This window comes from Hydra viridissima, unplaced genomic scaffold, assembly GCF_058129835.1.
Source record: "Hydra viridissima isolate aposymbiotic clone 2 unplaced genomic scaffold, HvirCarnegie_v1 scaffold_21, whole genome shotgun sequence".
Lineage (NCBI taxonomy): Eukaryota > Metazoa > Cnidaria > Hydrozoa > Anthoathecata > Hydridae > Hydra > Hydra viridissima.
In genome coordinates this window covers 986,295-1,006,408 of record NW_028324320.1, presented here as the reverse complement: position 1 = coordinate 1,006,408, position 20,114 = coordinate 986,295, and the positions used below count along the sequence as shown (strand labels likewise).

General features: G+C 20.9%; 2 protein-coding genes across 7 annotated transcripts in view; one reads left to right on the top strand and one right to left on the bottom strand.

The window, feature by feature from the left end:
- The window catches only part of LOC149876388 (uncharacterized), a 471,199-nt gene that overhangs the window by 13,217 nt on the left and 437,868 nt on the right, over positions 1 to 20,114 (bottom strand). The gene's annotated exons all lie outside the window — the stretch shown is intronic.
- The window catches only part of LOC149876398 (uncharacterized), a 209,502-nt gene that overhangs the window by 28,174 nt on the left and 161,214 nt on the right, over positions 1 to 20,114 (top strand). The window lies entirely within an intron of this gene.

Below are 20,114 nucleotides of genomic sequence, written 5' to 3'. Positions count from 1 at the left end.
CTTCTATTAGTCCCGCTAGTTTGACTAGGTGGTTTTAACATTTAGAAATAGATTTTAAATACAAAGTGAAAATTATGTGCAAGATAATAATAGAGTGTAAAAATAACAGTGCTGAATTAAAACTAATGTGCAGTTACTACTATTAGCTTATGTTAAAAAAACATATCTATAATTACTAGCAAAATAGTAAAATCAAATTGATAAACATCTCTATAGAAAAAAAATAAATATTATAATAAAATTTTTATATAAATTATTCCAAGAAACCCATTAAAGTATTAATACTACTAAATATATCAGATTTAAACAAATTAATTGATTTTATTTGTTTAGTTGAAAGTATATTTATAATATCTTCATATTTTTTTATATCATCTCTAGTTTTAATTATATTATTAAAAACATTAGTTAAATTATTTAATTTGTCTACGAAAAATGCTACACCTGCTAAAAATAAGTGTCTATTTTTTTCATCATCTAAATCAGATGATATATATTTAATATGATTAGTTTTTACTAGTTTTTCACAAAATTCACTAATATTAATATTATTATTAGACTGAAGATATTGATAGACAACATTATTAGTATTTATTTTATCTTCAATATATGGAAATGAATATAAACTTAGAAAATTTAAAAGTTTTGCTTTATAATCATTAACATTATTTTTACATTGATTAGATAAAATATTAATATTAATTTGGTTTTCAACGTAATCAGTCATTATTTGATATTTTTTAAAATATAATTAATAATAGTATATTTTAAATATAATAATATAATTTCAAATTTATCTGCTTGTTATTTTATTTGAATTATATATTTAATAAAATTAAAAAAAGAATGAGTAAGTTTGAAAATAATGATTATTATGCTTTAGTAAGAAAAGGTACAGAATGTATATCTAATTGTAATAATTTATTAATAGCAAGTAGGTATCGTAATGAAAAAATTAAAGATTTAAAAGAAACTAATGGTTTAGATGTTTGCGGACCACAAAAATACTATCATGTATATAAATGCAGTACTCCAACTTTATGGATAGAAATAAATAATTTTGTATGTGACTTACAAAATAAAATTAAAGATCCAGATAATAATGAATTATGTTTAAAAACATATATAGATACTAATTATCTATTTTATTATATATTATGTGTTATAGACAAAAATATAAAAACCAAAATTGAATCAAATTATAAATCACATAAAAAAATAAATATATTAGATGTTGACAAAGATAATAATTATTTAAATAAAGATTTTATTAATGTATATATAAATTATGATAATATGTTTGATGCATTAAAAAATACACATATTAATTATATAAGTTATATGGTAAATATGCTTAAAAATTTAAAAAAACATAATATCGAAAAAGATAATTATTCAAATCCAATTAAAATTAAAATTATATTGATAAATTTAGCTATATATATATATCAAGAATTAAGTATAGATATAAATTCATTAGTAGAACAATTAAGTGAAGATATAGCTTTTAAAAATTATTTGTTAGACGCTGGTAAACTAGAAAATAATAACTTAACTATTTGCTCAAAAATTAATGACTTAAATATTCAACTAAGTAATAATAAAAAAAGTTTAATGGATAAAATAAAAACACTTATAAACACAATTGAAAAATTTGTAAAAATTATAAATAGCGAAAGTTATGAAGATAATGAATTTATAACTGATATTATAGTATGTATTAATAATGCAGTAAAAAGTTTAAAAATAGATTAATTTAAACAACAAAAAAAAATATATAATATTATTATTTTTAATTAATCACTGTTTAGTAAAAAAAAATTAAAAAATGTATTAATTTAAACATATATATAATAATTACATTAAAAAAATTTAAAAATATATTTTAATTTAAATAAATAAAAAAAAATATAATGTAAAATATTTATATATTTTTTTCTAGTCATGATAAATTCTTTTTTGAGTGCAATTAATAGGATCCGCCATATCTAATTTTATTTTTGTTAATGTCTGATTATCTAACCATTCTTTCTGTTGACTCCAAGTAAAATTCGGAGATCCATAATGTAAAGTCATATCTTGCAATTTACAAGAACCATGTATTTTCCATAAATCATTATAGCAGTTTAATCCACGCTTGTTAGGCTCTTCGCCGCAGTAACCAGTAATATTCAATTTAGGTCTAATAAATTCGGGTATTAAATTAACATCAGTAATAATATTATTGTGATAAATATAATAAACTATAATAAAAATAACAATAGCTAATACTGTTAATACTAATATTGTATATAATATATCCATTGTTTTATTTTGTTATATAGAAAAAAAAATAATAATAGCTTAGTATTAGTTTTAAATTTATTATATATATAATTTATTGTGTTTTACTTTTACTATAAGAAAAAGAAACATAATTATTTTTAATTTTTTTCTGTTTCTTCTTCTGTTTCTTCTTGAGAATTAGGAGCAACTGATGGAGGAGGAGATAGCATTAATAATAAATTATTATCTTCAACTAAATTTTCAGCATCTAAATCAATATCAGATACAGTAATATTAATATCTTCTTCATTTGTATATGACATAATTTAATTATTTATTTTTTTTTATATAATATTTATATAATCAAATTTATACTGTTAAAATTAATAATTATATAAATTTGAATTTTATTTTTATAATTAAAAATAATTACATATATATTAAACAAATAATTATGTAATTATAATAACACATTACGGGATAAAACTAATGCTTCCATCAATTTATATTTAATTATAATAAATTGGTGGACATATAAAAAGAATAATTACAGATAAAAAATAAAAGATAATAATGAAATATAAAGAGTGATAAAGCTAGTAATTTATTTGGAAATATGTTTATTAGTTAATAAAATATAGCGTAATATAAGTGTTAAATAGAATCACGTAATTAATTTATATTAATTATTATTATTTTTTTTTTGCTAAAAAATATTTTCACTTAAATTTAAACAAAAAAAAATAATTAAATTAGTGTTATTTTAATAGATAAAATAAATTAATAATATTTTATATTTGCGCTAAAATTATAATAAAGAAAAAAAATAATTTAATTAGTAGTTTTAACAGATAAATAAATTATAATATTTAATATTTTTTACATTTTTTTCTAGAAAAAAAATTCATAGATATAAAGTTTATTTTAATAATATGTTTTTAATAATATAAATTAACAATAATATATTTTAATAATATGTTTTAATAATATAATTTAACAATAATATATTTATTTTTTAATTAAATAAAATATCTAATTTTTAAAATAAAGTTGATACTAAAACGTATCAAATAATTTGCTTTAAATAATAAAGCAGTAAATAAGTTAATTAATACTGTAATAAAATCTAATAAGTAAATAAGTTAATTAATACTGTAATAAAATCTAATAAGTAAATAAGTTAATTAATACTGTAATAAAATCTAATGAGTAAATAAGTTAATTAATACTGTAATAAAATCTAATGAGTAAATAAGTTAATTAATACTATAATAAAATCTAATAAGTAAATAAGTTAATTAATACTATAGTTAATTACAGTATTTAGCCAAAAGAAAAAAGATTTATTAACTCATATTTACGAAATTGCCAAGCAAGAAAAAGGTGTTTGTTTTAACTGCAGAACTCCAATTAGAATTGCAGAAGATAATAAGATGTTTCCTATGATCTTTAAATATGTTCTAAATAATAATACTAAATATGATTTATATCCTTATATGGTATATCAAACTTTAATGCGAACTTCTGAAGATGATTTTAAAAAATATTTTCCAAATACTCCCGAGCCTAAAAAATTGTGCAATACTTTAACGCTTATTAGTGGTATTCCAATGCGGCTAGACTCTATATCTGTTATTACTAATAAACCAGAGCCTAATGAAATTACAACTGCTTATAATCTGCTGCTAAAATATACAGCTGAATGTGGCAAAGATTTTAAATTATCTCCAACGCAAGAATTAACAGAAGAAATAAAAAAAAATCAAGATGCTGTACTGTATTTAATATATTCTATAGTTAATGGTAAAGTTAATATTGGGCCGGATTATGCTAAAAATGACACTATTAAAAGTATAATATCTTTTATTGATAGAAAATCCACTGAAGGTGGTATAGCAAATATATCAGGTAAAGATGGCCCCGTTAGAGGTGGTATTTTAGCTAAAAGAATACATAATATAGGTAGATTAGTCGCTACATGCGACAATACACTTAAATTTGGATATGTAAAACTACCAGAAAATTTAATGAAAAATCTATATACAATAGAAGTATATAATGAATTTAACATGATTAGATTAAACTCGCTATATATTAATGGCGCGAAATTTCCTGGAGCAGAATATATTATAAGATCTTCTGATAATAGTAAATTATACTGCGATGAAGTAAATAAAACTTACGTGCCGCAAATTGGTGATATTATAAAACGTAATATATGTGGCGGCGATTTAGTTATAGTAGGTAGAGCTCCAACACTAATGCCTTATAATGTATCTGCATATAAAATATCAAATGAATTTAATACACTTGGAGATTCTTTATGTATTAAATCCTCTGAATATAAAAAATTAAAAGATGGTGATTTTGATGGCGACGAAAGTTCAGTAATAGCGCCGCGTAATATGAACGGCCAAGCAGAATTATCTATGTTAATGAAAACCCAAAATATAATTACTACTGTAAAAAACGGCGATGTGCAACTAGGTATTGATTGTAATTCACTAATTGGTGCGTCTTTATTAACGCAAGATACTAATATTAGTATAGATAAATTAAATTGGTTAATTTGCTCTATACCGGGTATATATCAGAAAAAATATATAGAATTAATGGATAAAGTTATAACACCTAATAGAATATTCACTGGACGACAAGTTGTATCTTTGTTTTTACCTTATGGTCTTTATTATACTAAAGCGTCTTCATTTTATGATAAAAAACTAGAAGAAGTAATGAATTATACTGAAGAAGAAAAATTAGTTGTATTTAAAAATGGTTATATGATTAGTGGTGTACTAGATAATGATACTATAGGATGTATGTCTAATAATTCTTTATTTAGAGCAACTTTAGAGTGCGTAGGAGCAAAAAGAACATTAAAAATAATGCATTCTCTTAATACTTTGTTTATGAGATATTTATGTAATACTGATTTTACTTTATCAATGAAAGATATTTCACTTAATCAAGTAGCTTATGATTTTATTAATGCTAATATAAGAATTAAAGAAGAAGAAATTAAAGAACAGAATAAAAGATTTTATGCTGGTGAAATTGTTGCTAATTATAATGAAACAGCTTATAAAACATTAAGAAAAAATATATTTAGTATGCTTAAACCTGCAGATGAAAATTTCCGACATACTATAAATGGTATAGAAAATTTTAGACATAATAATTTAATTAGATGTGGCTTAGCAATCGATGGTAATGTAGTTAAAACAGCATTAAAATTAGGTACAGATAATGGCCCGCCAATTTATAAAGGAGGCCCTATTGATTATCAATTTGGGCGTCCATCGCGGCATACAAAGAAAAATAATTTAGATTTAGATTCTTGTTATTCTGGTGGAAATTATACTATGGGTGTACCAGTTTTATCTGTTATTATAACTACTATTATTAGAATAATGGCATTAGTGCAGCGAATTAATGGTACAGCAAGTGCTGGTACAATAAGAAGAGATTTAATGAATGCTTTATCTATTTATATTTTAAATAATCACGGCCATGTTGTATATGGTGACTATATTGCAACAGTGTATCATTCTAGTTTATGTTATGGTCATGATGGCTTAGCAGTAAATAAAATAATGTCACCTAATATTTTTAGCAAATTTATTAAAATGCCAATAGAAAAGATTTATAATGCTTATTTTCATCTGGACACTGGCAGCGAAAAATTGCTAGATTATGCTAAAGATAATTGGGCATTATTTAAACCACTAGTAGAAGATTTAAAAGAAAATATAATTCTGCTTAGCAAAGGCGGCTTAATAGATTCAGGTTATTATATGAAAATATCTGTGCCGTTTTCTATAGAACATAGAATAGATTTAGATGCAAAATTTTCGCTAGAAAATGCTGAAGCTAATTTCCTTATAGCGGCTGATTGTATAAATAAAATTAATAATGTTTATATTAACGAAATTAATCATGTTAAAGATGATTTTATTGTTAAAAGCAAACTTAGAGTGGTTATTATGTATTTACTGTTTTCGTTTTCGCCAAATATGCTTGGCAAAATAAATAAAGATAAAATAAAAGCTATTACTGAAGATATATATTTTAAATATATAGATGCTATTGAACGCCCAGGAACAGCAGTAGGAATGATAGCGGCGTCAAATCAATCTAGAACAATGGTGCAAAATAGTCTTGACGCGCCAAAAAAACAAGCAGATAATACTATAATAGAAGATGAAAAAACACATAATAGAATTATGTTTCCAAAAGGAATTCTCACTGGAGCTAATATATATATAGCGCCGCTTTTAGAAGAATACCATAATAGCGATATTAAAAACGATATAATAAATAAAATAATAGAAGATAATTTATCTAATTATATAGATACTGTTAATATACGCAATGTAAAAATTAATGATCCAGATGTATTAAATCAAATAAATAAAAAAAATATAAATAATGAAAATTTAGCAAATTTGTATATAACTATAAGTTTAGTAAGATCGCAATTAATTAAAAAGAATGTTAAATTAGCTGATATAATAGAAAAAATAGAAGACTTTAACACGGGTATTTTAGTTGCAGAGAAAAAAAATACAGATTATAATAAAGTTACGCATAAATCAATTATAATACTGTTTTTTACTAATGCAGCCGCTGAAGCTTTATTCGCTAATGTAACAAATGATATGATTAAAGTATCTGTAACAAATTTAACTGATTCTATTATTATTAAAGGATATCCGCATATAATAAATGCCGATGTTGTTTACAATACAATATGGGTAGAAAACGCCAATAAAGAACTAGAATCTAAAGTAGTGCCTTATATTAAAATATTAGCAGATAATATATATGGTGTATTAAATTTAAAATATATAGATCTTAGATATTTATGCTCCGAAAATCCAAATATTTCGCTAAAAATGAATGGTTTAAATTCTGCTAGAGTATCGACTATGTTAATGCTAATGAAAATAGCCAAAACTCATATATCACATATAATGCAAACAATAGATGTATTATTTTATAAAGGTTATGCTATTACCTGCAAATCATCAGGATTCTCAAAAAGAATACCCAATTCGACGCTAATATCAGCTGTTAGTTCTGACCCTAAGGGAAAAATAATAATAGCCGCAAAAGCAAAGAAAGAAGTACCAATATCAGATATAATGTCGCGCCTATTTATGGGGCAAAATTTAGAAATTGGCACCAGTTATTGTAAATTATATTTTAATAATAACTAATTTGATTTTAGAAATATAAATAAAAAAAAATGTTTATAGTCGAATGTTTACTAATAAATATATTATCAACTATTGTAGCTTTTACTGTTTTAGACGAAACTATTATATTTTCATTAATTTATATTAATAATAATTATTTTAATGATAGTTATAATAAATATAGAAATATAGATATCGAATGTGGTAATGATGATAGTATTAATATTAAAATCTATAAAGATTTAAAAAATATTTTAAATTATTTAGCTATTTATTATATGTTTATAATTATATTTAATATTGTTATATATAAAAATATATATATTTATTTATTTAAAACCGATTTTTACTACGATTTTATTAAATTATATATATTAGCTTTAATGATTATAACAAATTTTAATCAATTACATATGAATTTTATAAAATTTTCAATATTACTACTTGAAAGTAATATAACATACACTACAGCTATAATATTTTTAAATATAATACTAGGATCTATTAGATTTATCTGCTATTATTAAATTATAATATAAATATATATTTTTTTTCTATGTTTGTAAATTTAAGCAGAAAAAAAATATTTAAATATTTCTTTTATATAATTAAAAAATTTATTAATATTTTTTATTGTTATTATTTTTAAATTTACTGCTAAAAATTGAGAAAATTTATTTTACTTACTATAGAGCAAAGATAAAAACATTATTAATTTATTTATTCTGTTTATTTATATAATTTTTTTTTGAATTTAATCGTTTTTTATATAAATTATTATTAGTAAAATTTTCTTCTAATTTAAAATTACTATTATATGGCGCAACAGGAAAATCATCATTACGATAAGAAAATTTACTATAAATAGTATCAATAGTAATTAAGTTTTCATTTTCTATTATATTCATTTTTATTATATTTGTTTATATTAAATTAAAATATATAAAAATCAAATATATAAAAATCAAATATATAAAAATCAAATATATAAAAATTAAATATATTTTTTCGCTATATAGTTTTTGTAAATCAAACAAAAAAAATATATTTTTAATTATATAATATATTTTTTTTTTGTTTTATTTAATTATATTTACATTTTAATTAATTAAGTAATTTTTTAATAATTCTTTAATAATTTTATTATAAAGTATTTTATTAGCACTATTATCATCGTTATTATCACTTTCATTGTGTTTATATAAATACGTTTTTACTAAATTTTTTCCTATAATTTTGCTAAATACTGAATTAAGAGCTTCATCTACACTACATATATCTTTTTTATTATTAATAGCTTTTAAAAACGCTACTCTAAGTATAAAGTCTATATTGCTATAATAAGATTTAAGATTTTTATTTTTACTATTATATTCAATAATATTTTTTGTTAATATCAAATACTCATAAATACTATTAAATTCATTTATTTCAATAAAATTAGTATTATTATTATTTATATTTTTATTTGCTGTTATTTCATATATAGTTTCATTCAAACTATTACCATATATTTGAATTAATATTTTTTCGTATTCAGCGGCATTATCTTTATTATTATTATGCAATTCAATCATTGATTTATCAATAACAATAATCATTTCAAGTAGAGATTTATTATTATTATTATATTTTACTATTTTTTCTGGATATGATGAAAATTGTATAGATAATACGCATGAATGTAAAAACATTTCTTCATCTGTAATAAAAATTCCTTTTAATGATTTTTTAGTATTATATTTAATTTTATTCAAGAATGTCGACCAAAAAATTCTGCTATTATTATTTTTCAATGAGTATAATATAATAGGAGTCCATATTTTCTGTACATATGAATTAATTTCATTTGTTGATTTTGTACAAATACGCAAACTATATATAGAAATAGTTTCATCATTTATTCTAAAATCAAAATCTTTTTTACAGTTTATTTGCTTTAATATATTAATAATATTAATAGAAGATGTTGGTCTTAGAGCGTTATTTAAAATTTTCTTACTAAAATGAGCTTTAGTCATTAAATCTATTAATGATATTTTTTCATTTGCTTCAGTACGTGAAGGATATACATCATTAATAAATAACTCATTATTATATATATTATATAGAACTTTATCATTACTGCCAAAATATAAATACATATTATTTAAATAAATTTTAATATTATTTATTTGATCTTTGTTAGCAGATTTGTTCGCAGAAGTATTTGCTGAAAACATTAACTTTATTTTACATTTATTTAAACATTCTTTTTCCAAAATATTTTCTAAATCAGATTTAATATTCATTATATATTTTTCATTAACCATTATAATTAATATAATTCTTTGTTTACTAATATTTGTTCTTTCTATACAATCACATTGAAAACTAATTTCTTTTTTATACAATTCTTCACTAAAATAGTTTTTAATTATATCGCTTTTACTATTAATATCATTATTATAATTCATTGAAAATTTAAATTCCATAATTAATAACGAATATCCATTTTCTTTGTCTAAAACAGATTTAGAGTATATTCCAGTATTTATATACTGAGGTAAATTATTAACACTATTCCAGTAATATTGGTTGTTATTACTATTAGTAATTTTTCTAATAATATCATAATGAATATTATTATATATTGAAAATGAACTACTATTAATGTATTTATTTAATATTTTTAATTCGCCAATATATACTGTAATATTATTTATCTTATTAATATCTATAATAGTATTATTTTCTAATTTATATATTAACATAGAAGCTTTATTATTACTCTTATCATTTGGATTAACATGATCTATAGTTAATATAATTAATTCTTGCACTAGTAAATATAAATAATACATATCACAGCTAATTAGATTGAAGTTGCATTTATCATCTTGTATAAATCTTACTATTTCTCTCGCTAATTTATATTCATTAGTATTATTAACTGTAACAGAATTTATGATTTTTCTGCTAATATCTTTTAAAAGTGTAAGTTTAATATTTTCCGATTTAAATACATTTTTAACTTCAACTAACAAAATACATCTAGTTGGAACAATAGTCCATGAATCCTTGTATACATTTTCAGTGGTATATAGAATAACAAAACATTCTGTTATTTCATTTTTATAATCGGATTTTAAAATATTATTTAAAGACGTTTTTATTTCTTTAATTGCTAAATCTATTCGTTTAATTTTATCATTTAAATTAATTTCAGTATCATTATCTTCAATATTAAAATATAACTCGAATGTTTTATCTTGCTTATAAGGCAGATAATGCATAAATAAAGTCGATATTATAGATCCGTTATTTATATGATTTGCTACATATTTTATTAAATTATATAATTTTTTATTTTGAGAAGTATTATTTGTATATTTTTTATCATTAAATACATTATATTTATTATCTTTAATAGTCTTTTCGTCATACATAAAGTAAAAAACTTTGTTAATTATTACCTGATTAATAGGAGTATATGCGATTTTATTAATATATTCTTGTGAAAATTCATTTATTATAAGAGTATTTATACACTCGAAAGTATATTCTTTTAATTCAACTTTAAAAAATGATTTTAATGAAGGAAATTCTTTAATAGAGTTATTATACATATCATTAACAAAAATCTTAAAATTTTCTAATGTTTTATCATTTTCGCAAATAAATAACTGAATATAAGTAAATGTCCCATTTTCTCCAATTAATGCGTAATTTAAATAAAATATTTCTTTATTTTCTACTTTGTATTCGCTAATAGCTTTTTTAATATATTCTATATCAAACTGTTTATCAACAGATACATTCTGAGTATTAACACTATTATAAGAGAATTCAATGCATTTAACTAATTCATTATCATTAGTTGCAGTTGTTGAAATAGACATTTTATTTTTGTTAATTTCTTTTAATTTATTAAAAAGACTCATTAAATTTTAAATTTAACTTAGTTTAAATATTTATATTAAAAATCAAATTCATATATAGTAACATTTTCTTTCTTTCTTGCAGAATTAGAAAAAAAATATAATATATAATATGTAATTTATTTATAATAAATTTTTAAATATTACTTCTAATTTATTACATATCTCTTTCTCTAATGTCTTTGAATATTCGTTATATATATTATCATTAGTGTTAAATTTAAATTTAGATAATATACATTCAGCGAAGAATGAAATTAATGTATTAAAATTTTTATCGTATGCTTCTATTAAATTTTCATTATATAATTTAGACTTTTCATCTATATAACCTATATTGAATTTTTTAACATTGTGATCATTTTCTATATTTTTTACTCCATAGTAAAAATTATCAAAATCATAATATAAATTACTAATAGTTATTTCTTTATTTAATTCTAATTTTATTAAAATGTCATTTAAGCAAAATAATAATGATTTATCTGATTTTGTAACAGAAAATAACTCATCAAGAGAATTAATATATATTATTTCTTTATTATCATTTAAATTAGACGGATTAAGATTTAAATAATCATCAATATTATTTTTTTTATCTAATTTTATATAAAATTCATTATTATGTAATATATCTTCTATAATAATTTTAGCGGCATTTTTTAAATTATCTTTGTTTTTTTCTATTATGTTATTTAAAATTTCCATATTTGTAATATAATTACGATTTGTATTTATATTTTTTTTATTTTTTATCGCAACTATAACTTGAGATAATAAACAATCAGCATTATAATCAGATTTATAAATATTACTATAAAGATAATAGTTATAAATAGTTGAATTATTATTATCTTGTGATACTAATAAATATCTATTCATTTTATATAATTAATTTATAAATATTATAATATATTTTAATTTATATTAAATAATTTCAAATTAATTAAAAAAAAAATATAATACTTTTTTACTATATTTCTGCTTGCAGAGAGTAAGATAATATAGAAAAATAATATCGTGTTATTTTTTTCTCTAGAAAAAAAATATTTATATATAATTATAATAGTATGTATATATTAATATTTATATAAAGTTTTCAAACTCTCTAACATAAGTTAAAAATTCATTTTTCTTATTTTTATTTGGATTCCTTGCTATATCTTTTTCTATTTTAAATACATTTGTTATTAATATTTTAATAAAAATTGGCAAGTAAGATGCAATTATCCATAATCTAAATATAGGTGTATTTACTAATGAAAACTGCCTAGTAGCTGCTTCATGATAAAACGTTTCCGAAAATACTATTTGTTTTTTCTTGTCGCCTAAACCAACTAACTGTCTATGTTTTAAATAATATTTATTTATTTTATCTTTTTCTTTTAAATGAATTTTAAGCCTAGTTTTTTCCAAATCGCTCATTTGATTATATTGATTTTCATTATATTTCGCTGTAATTTCACTTGTCGAATATACACTAGGTAAATATTTATGATTATCGTAAAATAAATCTTGCTCAGCTATTGCAGTATAATCTGAAATATTTCTAATGTTACTATCATCTGTTTTATACTTAACTATATGTTTCCAAACTTTAGGATAAATTTTATTTAAAATAGTAGACAGAAATTTATTTTCTGTTTCAGCATTATATAAGCCAGTAATAGTCTTTTGAAAATCATATAAGAATTCATTATAATTAATATGAGACAATGGATCTTTAATTAACTTAGATATTATTCCATATTTATCTTTGAATACTTTTTGCACTTCATTGTTTATATCAGCATCATCATATGTTAATTGCTCTGTTGATGATATTTTTGCTGATTTATTCGGCTGTGGAAAATTTTTAGATAAATTTTTACTTAATTTGTATAACATATTATTTATTATATTATACATTGTATTAGATCTATTAAGAATTGACACTAATGGGACAGATAACATTAAACCAATTTCAGGCTTAATTGGTGGAAATAAACCATTTCTCACTATAACTGCGCATATATTATCTGATAATAAATTCTTTTTATTATCTAAATTTAATAAATCTTCTTTCTTTTTCTTTGTAAAAATTATATTTAGCAGAGAAGAATTTACAAAACTGTTTTTATTTTTGTCTTTAGTATTAACAGCTGTCATTAATCTATTTATATCGCTAAACTCAGATTCAAACATTGGTGATAAATGTGTATAATAGCTCACATCTGATATAAATAATCCGGGAGTATAATTATTAAGCATTAAAGCGTTAGAATTAATTGGTTTAAACTGAAGACTATAATGATTATCATTTTTATTATATATATCATCATTTTTTCTATCATCATTAATTAAATAACTATAACTATCATCTAATAAATTAATACGTGGTAATGACATTATTCCTGTGCCATAAGTATTATTGCTATATAGATAATTTAATTTTGCTTTATATGATATATTAAAGCTTTTTAATATATCATTTACTGTAGAATTTAGCAGATTTTTATCTATGTAATTAATATTTTTTATATATTTCTGATATAATACTAATGTTTTATTAATAAATTCTGCTTTATTGAATGATTCGATTTTTTTATTATTTGTAAAATATAATATTAAGCCTAGTAATACATTTCTTTTCCATAATAATTCTAAATCACTAGATGATGAGACACTTGTTATATTAGAATATTCTTTCAATTTAAACATTTCATTGTTTGCATGAATATAAGGTTTATCTTCAATTGATGGAACAGAAAAAGCTTTATATATTTTTTCTAAGTCCGTTCCTGTAGGCATTTTTCTTGTCAATACAGGTGTTGTTAATGCTAAATAGTAATTTGTATTACATTTTGTTTCATACAATTCAGGAAGAACATCCTTTTTAAATGGATTACAATATTCTTTAACATATTTAGAATGAGGTATTAAATCGTCAATCAAAGTAGGTATTGCTAAAGATAACAGTTTATTATTATTTTCTACGTTATATTCAAAGGACTTATTAATATATTCTTTATTAGCTGATTCTTCTATAAAGCCAATTAAAATATCATCCAATTTATTAACATTTGTTTTAATAGTGTTAAGAATAGATTCGATGTATCTGCGTCCTTGATTGCTATCCATTTTATCATATTTTAATTTTTGCTGGTTATTTTCTTCGCCCACAAATAGATTTGTTCTAAGAATATAAGCAGTTTCAGTTAATGAGCTTGTATTTGTTGGATCAAATGAAAAGTTTATTTTTTCATTCTGGATGTTAAATATAACAGATATAAGTTGTAAATTCTTATTTATTGTTTGTAATTTTTGATGCGATATAGCAAATGAAGATAACATTTCATTACGCCATCTTTCGTTTAAATTTTCTAGTGAAGTTTCATTTCTGATTATAGGATTAACAGCGGCGTTACACATATTTCCAATCAAATAATATAAACTTTCTAGTACACTTGTATTTTCATTAACTAAACCAAACTTTAAAGCATGTGTTGTAGTTCTAATACTGTATTTATTTGCTGGATTAAGTATTGATTCATAATAATCAACATATTGAGATGGATAAATAATCTCAAACATATTATGATGTTCTGCTTTTGGTGTGTAATAATCATAACTGCTAAAATTATTAATATTAATAAAAGGATTATTAAAACTATTTTTATTTCGCAACATAGTTTCGAATATACTTGAATTTACTTTAGATCTTAAATTCTCAGTAGAGAAACACATACCATCTACTAAAAATTGATTAATACCACTACTATCTATTTTAGAAGGAGCAGTATGAGAAATAGCATCAAAGTAATTATACATTTTTAAGATTGTTTCTTTGAAATCTATTTTTTCTTTTACTTCATTTGAATAAGAATATATAGCTTTTAATTGATTTATTTCATCTTCATTTATATTAGTATTATTTATATTAACTAATTTAGCTAATTCTATATTATTTATATCTACATTATCAAGAGATAAAGTATAATTAATTAAATCTTGATTAGATTTTCTAATGTTCAAAATAGATTTTAAATTTTCCTCTATTCTATCGCTACATTCTTTTAGTTTATATTCATCAGCTTTAATTTTTAATATAATATCTTGCGTTAATTTATTAAATTTTGTTTTAACGTCATCATTTTCTTCTTTTATATTAATATATTTATTTGTAATATTTTTAACAAAATTAATAGTGTAAGTTAATTCATAAAGAGAACATATATTTTCACTATTCAATAAATACATATCGTCATCATCATCTTGATTATATTGTTTAATTTCCTTACTATAATAAATACTTTCTGGAAATTTTTCATTTGTTACATCACCAAGTATATTACTATTAAATATTGATTTTACTTCATCGGATGAATATTTAGTATTTTTCGCTATATAATTTATAGCATCCGATGAAATAATATTTGCAATATTTGGTTTTATTTCTTTTTTATTTAACTTAATAACATTGCCCGAAATATCTATTTTATTAAATATATTATTATACGTATTATTAACGTTATTAATAAGGTCAAGAACTAACCTATATCTATTAATTAAATCAAATTTTTCATTATAATCGTTGTCATCTCTTGGTAAATTTACATTATTAGCATGATTTTGATAAGCGTCTAATAATCTACCTTCAAGAATTGTTATTTTATTATTAATATCATTTATATCAACTCCAGGATTATTTAAATTTCTCCTTAATAAATCAATCATATTTCTTGTATCTACAACGTATTTTTTATACTCTCTATAATTGTTTAAATCCATTTCATAGCTTTGAATATTATTAATAAATGGATTTATATAATAATCATTTATAGTTATGATAATTATATTATTTACTTCTGTATATTGATTTTGATTTATATCTATATTTAATACAATATTTAAGATTTCAATTAACAGATCTCTATAATATTGGACAGAATTAGGATAATTTATAACACTTTGAATAACTTTCTCAAAATTGTCTGCTAAAATAGATATAAACATAAGCATATTATAAAAAATCACTAGTGAAGAATATTTAAAATTATTATTTTCTGAATTTATAATACTGTTAAGTTTATTAATCATATCTGTGAAGTCTATATTATTATAAAATCTAACGTTTAATGAGTGAATAAAATTAACTGTATTATCATAATATGTATATATATTATTTAACTGATTATTTTGTAATTTATCTTTAATATTTACAATATTTATATCTAGTTCGTTAAATACATTTTTTAAGCATTTATTGTAATAATATAATATTAAATAACCGAATACTGTAGGATATTTATTTATTAAATTACTATCATTAGAACTATTTTGCAATTTAATTAGAATTAATTTATTATCAGATATATTCTTTTTAATATTATCTGCTTCTATTTGTAATTTAATTAATTTGTTGGCTTTATTATTATCATCTATATCTGATTTATTTTTAAATTTTTCCAAATAATCCTCATAATTTTTAGGTAAATTATTATCTATATTATCTATTTTATTTAAATGAAGTAGTGGCGTCACAAAATCTGGAAACAATTGAGTATATCTTACATTATCTACAAAGATATTCTTTAATTTATTTAATACTCCAGTGAATACAGTCATATATGCTGCGTCATTTCTAGAGGCAGATTTAATAACATCTGCTAAAATTTTATTAAACTCAAAGAAATATCCACAAGTAGCATTTTTAAATTTATTATCATTATAGGATTTATAATCAATAGCAGATTTAGTATATAAATTATTATCACCGTAAGTAGGATTATATGTATTTAATAAAACTGTTCTACGAAGATCATAAAATTCTCCAAACTTAATTGCCGCGCTAGTATCAAATACTCTAAATCTATCTACACTATTTGTTGTATTCAATCTTCTGATAAAAATACCTGAATGTTGAGAACTAGTCATATTAGTCATTAAATAAGTATATAATTTATTAAATATATTTATATTTTCGTTTGATTTAGTTACAGATTCTATATTTTCTGAATAATATTTAACGAAAATTTGCTTTGAAGAAATATAATCTTTGTTTTTCACACTTATAGTATTATTATAATCTCTATCAGTATTAACTATTTCTATATTTCTATCTATAATAATATTATCTTTTCTCTCATTAATAGCTCTAACTAAATTAATAGAATTTTCTTTTTCTATAAGTTTTATTTTTTTGCAATTGGTTAAATTATTAATAGATTCATTAATGGTTTTATTAGCGAATTTTTCTGCCTCAGTAATTGCATTAACATTATTTACATCGCTCAATAGAGTATTTAAAACTTCTACTATATCGCTAATTTTAGCATTATCATAGGTATTGTTACTACCTGTAAGTTTATTGCTATAAATAGCAGCTAAAAAATTATTATCTAGAAAAGAATTAGCTATTACTTTTAAATTAGTTAACATATCTAAATGATTTTGTAATATTTTACGTATAGTATTAAATGAAATTTTTACTGCTTTAGTATCTCTAGATATAAATACATCAATAATACCATCTTTACTGTCTTTAACGCCAAATTCATTATCAGCGACTATATTACCATAAATTGCAAGCATATCGCATATTCTGCTATAGCAGTTAAAAGGATCCATAATAATCTTTAGATAATTATATAAAAATGATCCTTCATTTTTACATTCTTTTACTATATTTTTTAAATTATTATCTACTCTATCTCCATCATTGCTTCCATCTGCATTTGTTATAAGAAAATCTTTTACGTTAGATTTATTAATAAGATGTTTTATAAAATCTTGAGATAAATCATGACAATCTGTAGATTCATTTAATATATAATGAAATTTATCTAATCCATTAAAATCTAATATTTCTTGATAATTTAGCTCAGAAGAAATTATAGGCAGTTTAATAAGATTAAATGGTGAATTTAAAATATTATATATATTTTTCTCTGTATCATTAAATAAATTATATCTTGCTTTTATAGTGGCATTATTTGGATTTATTAAATTTAATATATCTCGTTTAATATAAAAACTATTGAAATTTTCTTTTATAATAGGCGCTGTATATCTTTCCAGGCGATTGCTAAATTCATTAAATCTAGATATTCTTCTAGTAGATGGACGATAAATATTATAAGTTTTATATTCTTCTTCATCTAGCCTTAATCTAAGAGGGGTATTTATATCTATTATATCAGGTACTTGAATTTCTTCAGAGAAAACAGCAGGATAGAAATTATTCTGTTTATTAAAATAATTACTTTCAATATCTTTGAAACTAGATATAGAATGAATTAAATTAGATAATTGACTTGTGTCCAAAGTAAATAACATATTTGGATCTTCGGGTATCGAACGACCATATATATTAGTTAAAATATATGCCAAATATTTAACAGATGATGATGAAAATGTACTAACTACTTTAACAACAGAATTCAAATAAAATATAGCAGAAGTTAGAGTAGTATATATATTTTCATGAACAAACATAAGTTGATCTGTAAATATATCATTAAAATCTTCTGTATTTAAACTATTAAATATAATTTCTATTTTGTCATTAATATTTGTTTTCTTTTTAATCTTAATTTCATTAGATTTTTTTAGTTTATAGTATCCTTCTATTTTTTTGCTAATATCGTTTAAGTCAGAGAAATTTATAGTTTCCTTGAAATTCTCTAATATTCTCATGTCACGTTTATCTAGTTTGGCATTTCTTAACATATCTGTAAATTTCTTTGATTCTGAATCAGTAGAAAATTTAAATTCTTCTTTAGTATATTTTCTAGAAGCTAGTCTAGATTGTGGCAAATTACTAATTAGATTAGGATCTATATATCTTTCTCTTAGACTAATGTCATCAGAATCAACAGATGTTATAAATTCATTTCTTTTATTTATATATGTTTTTATTAGATCCATATTAATATTATCATTTGAAGTTATATCAATAAATGATTCAGATATAGTATCTTTAAATCTTGTATATATTATTGTATTTTTACCAAGTTTCTTAATTATACTATTTATTTCATTTATGAAAAATAGTTTTTCGTTATTTGTCATTTGAATTAAATCATCATTAGCAATATTAGCTTTTTTATTGTTTATATTATTTAAATAGACCTCAAGCAGTAAAGTAATAAGGCCTTTAAATTCATTTTCGATATGTGGTATAATTAATCTAGAATTTTTTACTGGAAATTGGCTAGAATTATATTCTGGAGGTTGCGCTATATTAGAGGGTTTATAATCAGGATTTGTTTTACTATACGCATTATATGGTGGCAAAACAGTATTATCGTCGCTGATATCATACTCACCAATCATTTGATAATAATAATTAAATAATATTAACATATCATGATAGAAACTAATATTTTCATCTACAAACTCTATATTTTCATCATTTATATCCTCATCATTTATTGCGCCGCCGCTTATAGTGTATACTCTACTACTGCAATCATTATTAGCTTTACCTCCTTTAATTTTATTTTTATCTTTATTTTCATTTAATTTATACTTCATTAATTTTTTAAAGTATCTAGCCCAGCCAACAGCCGCTAATCCATCTTTCATTAGCGGCGTAAAGTCGCGAGGATTTAATGATTCTAAGTCGGTAGGATATTTATATTCTGTTAGTGCTTTATATTCTTCATCTGTAAATAGCGGTTTTCTTTCTTCTTTATTTTTTTCTTCTTTATTTTTTTCTTCTTTTTCTTTAGCTTTTGCTGCTCCG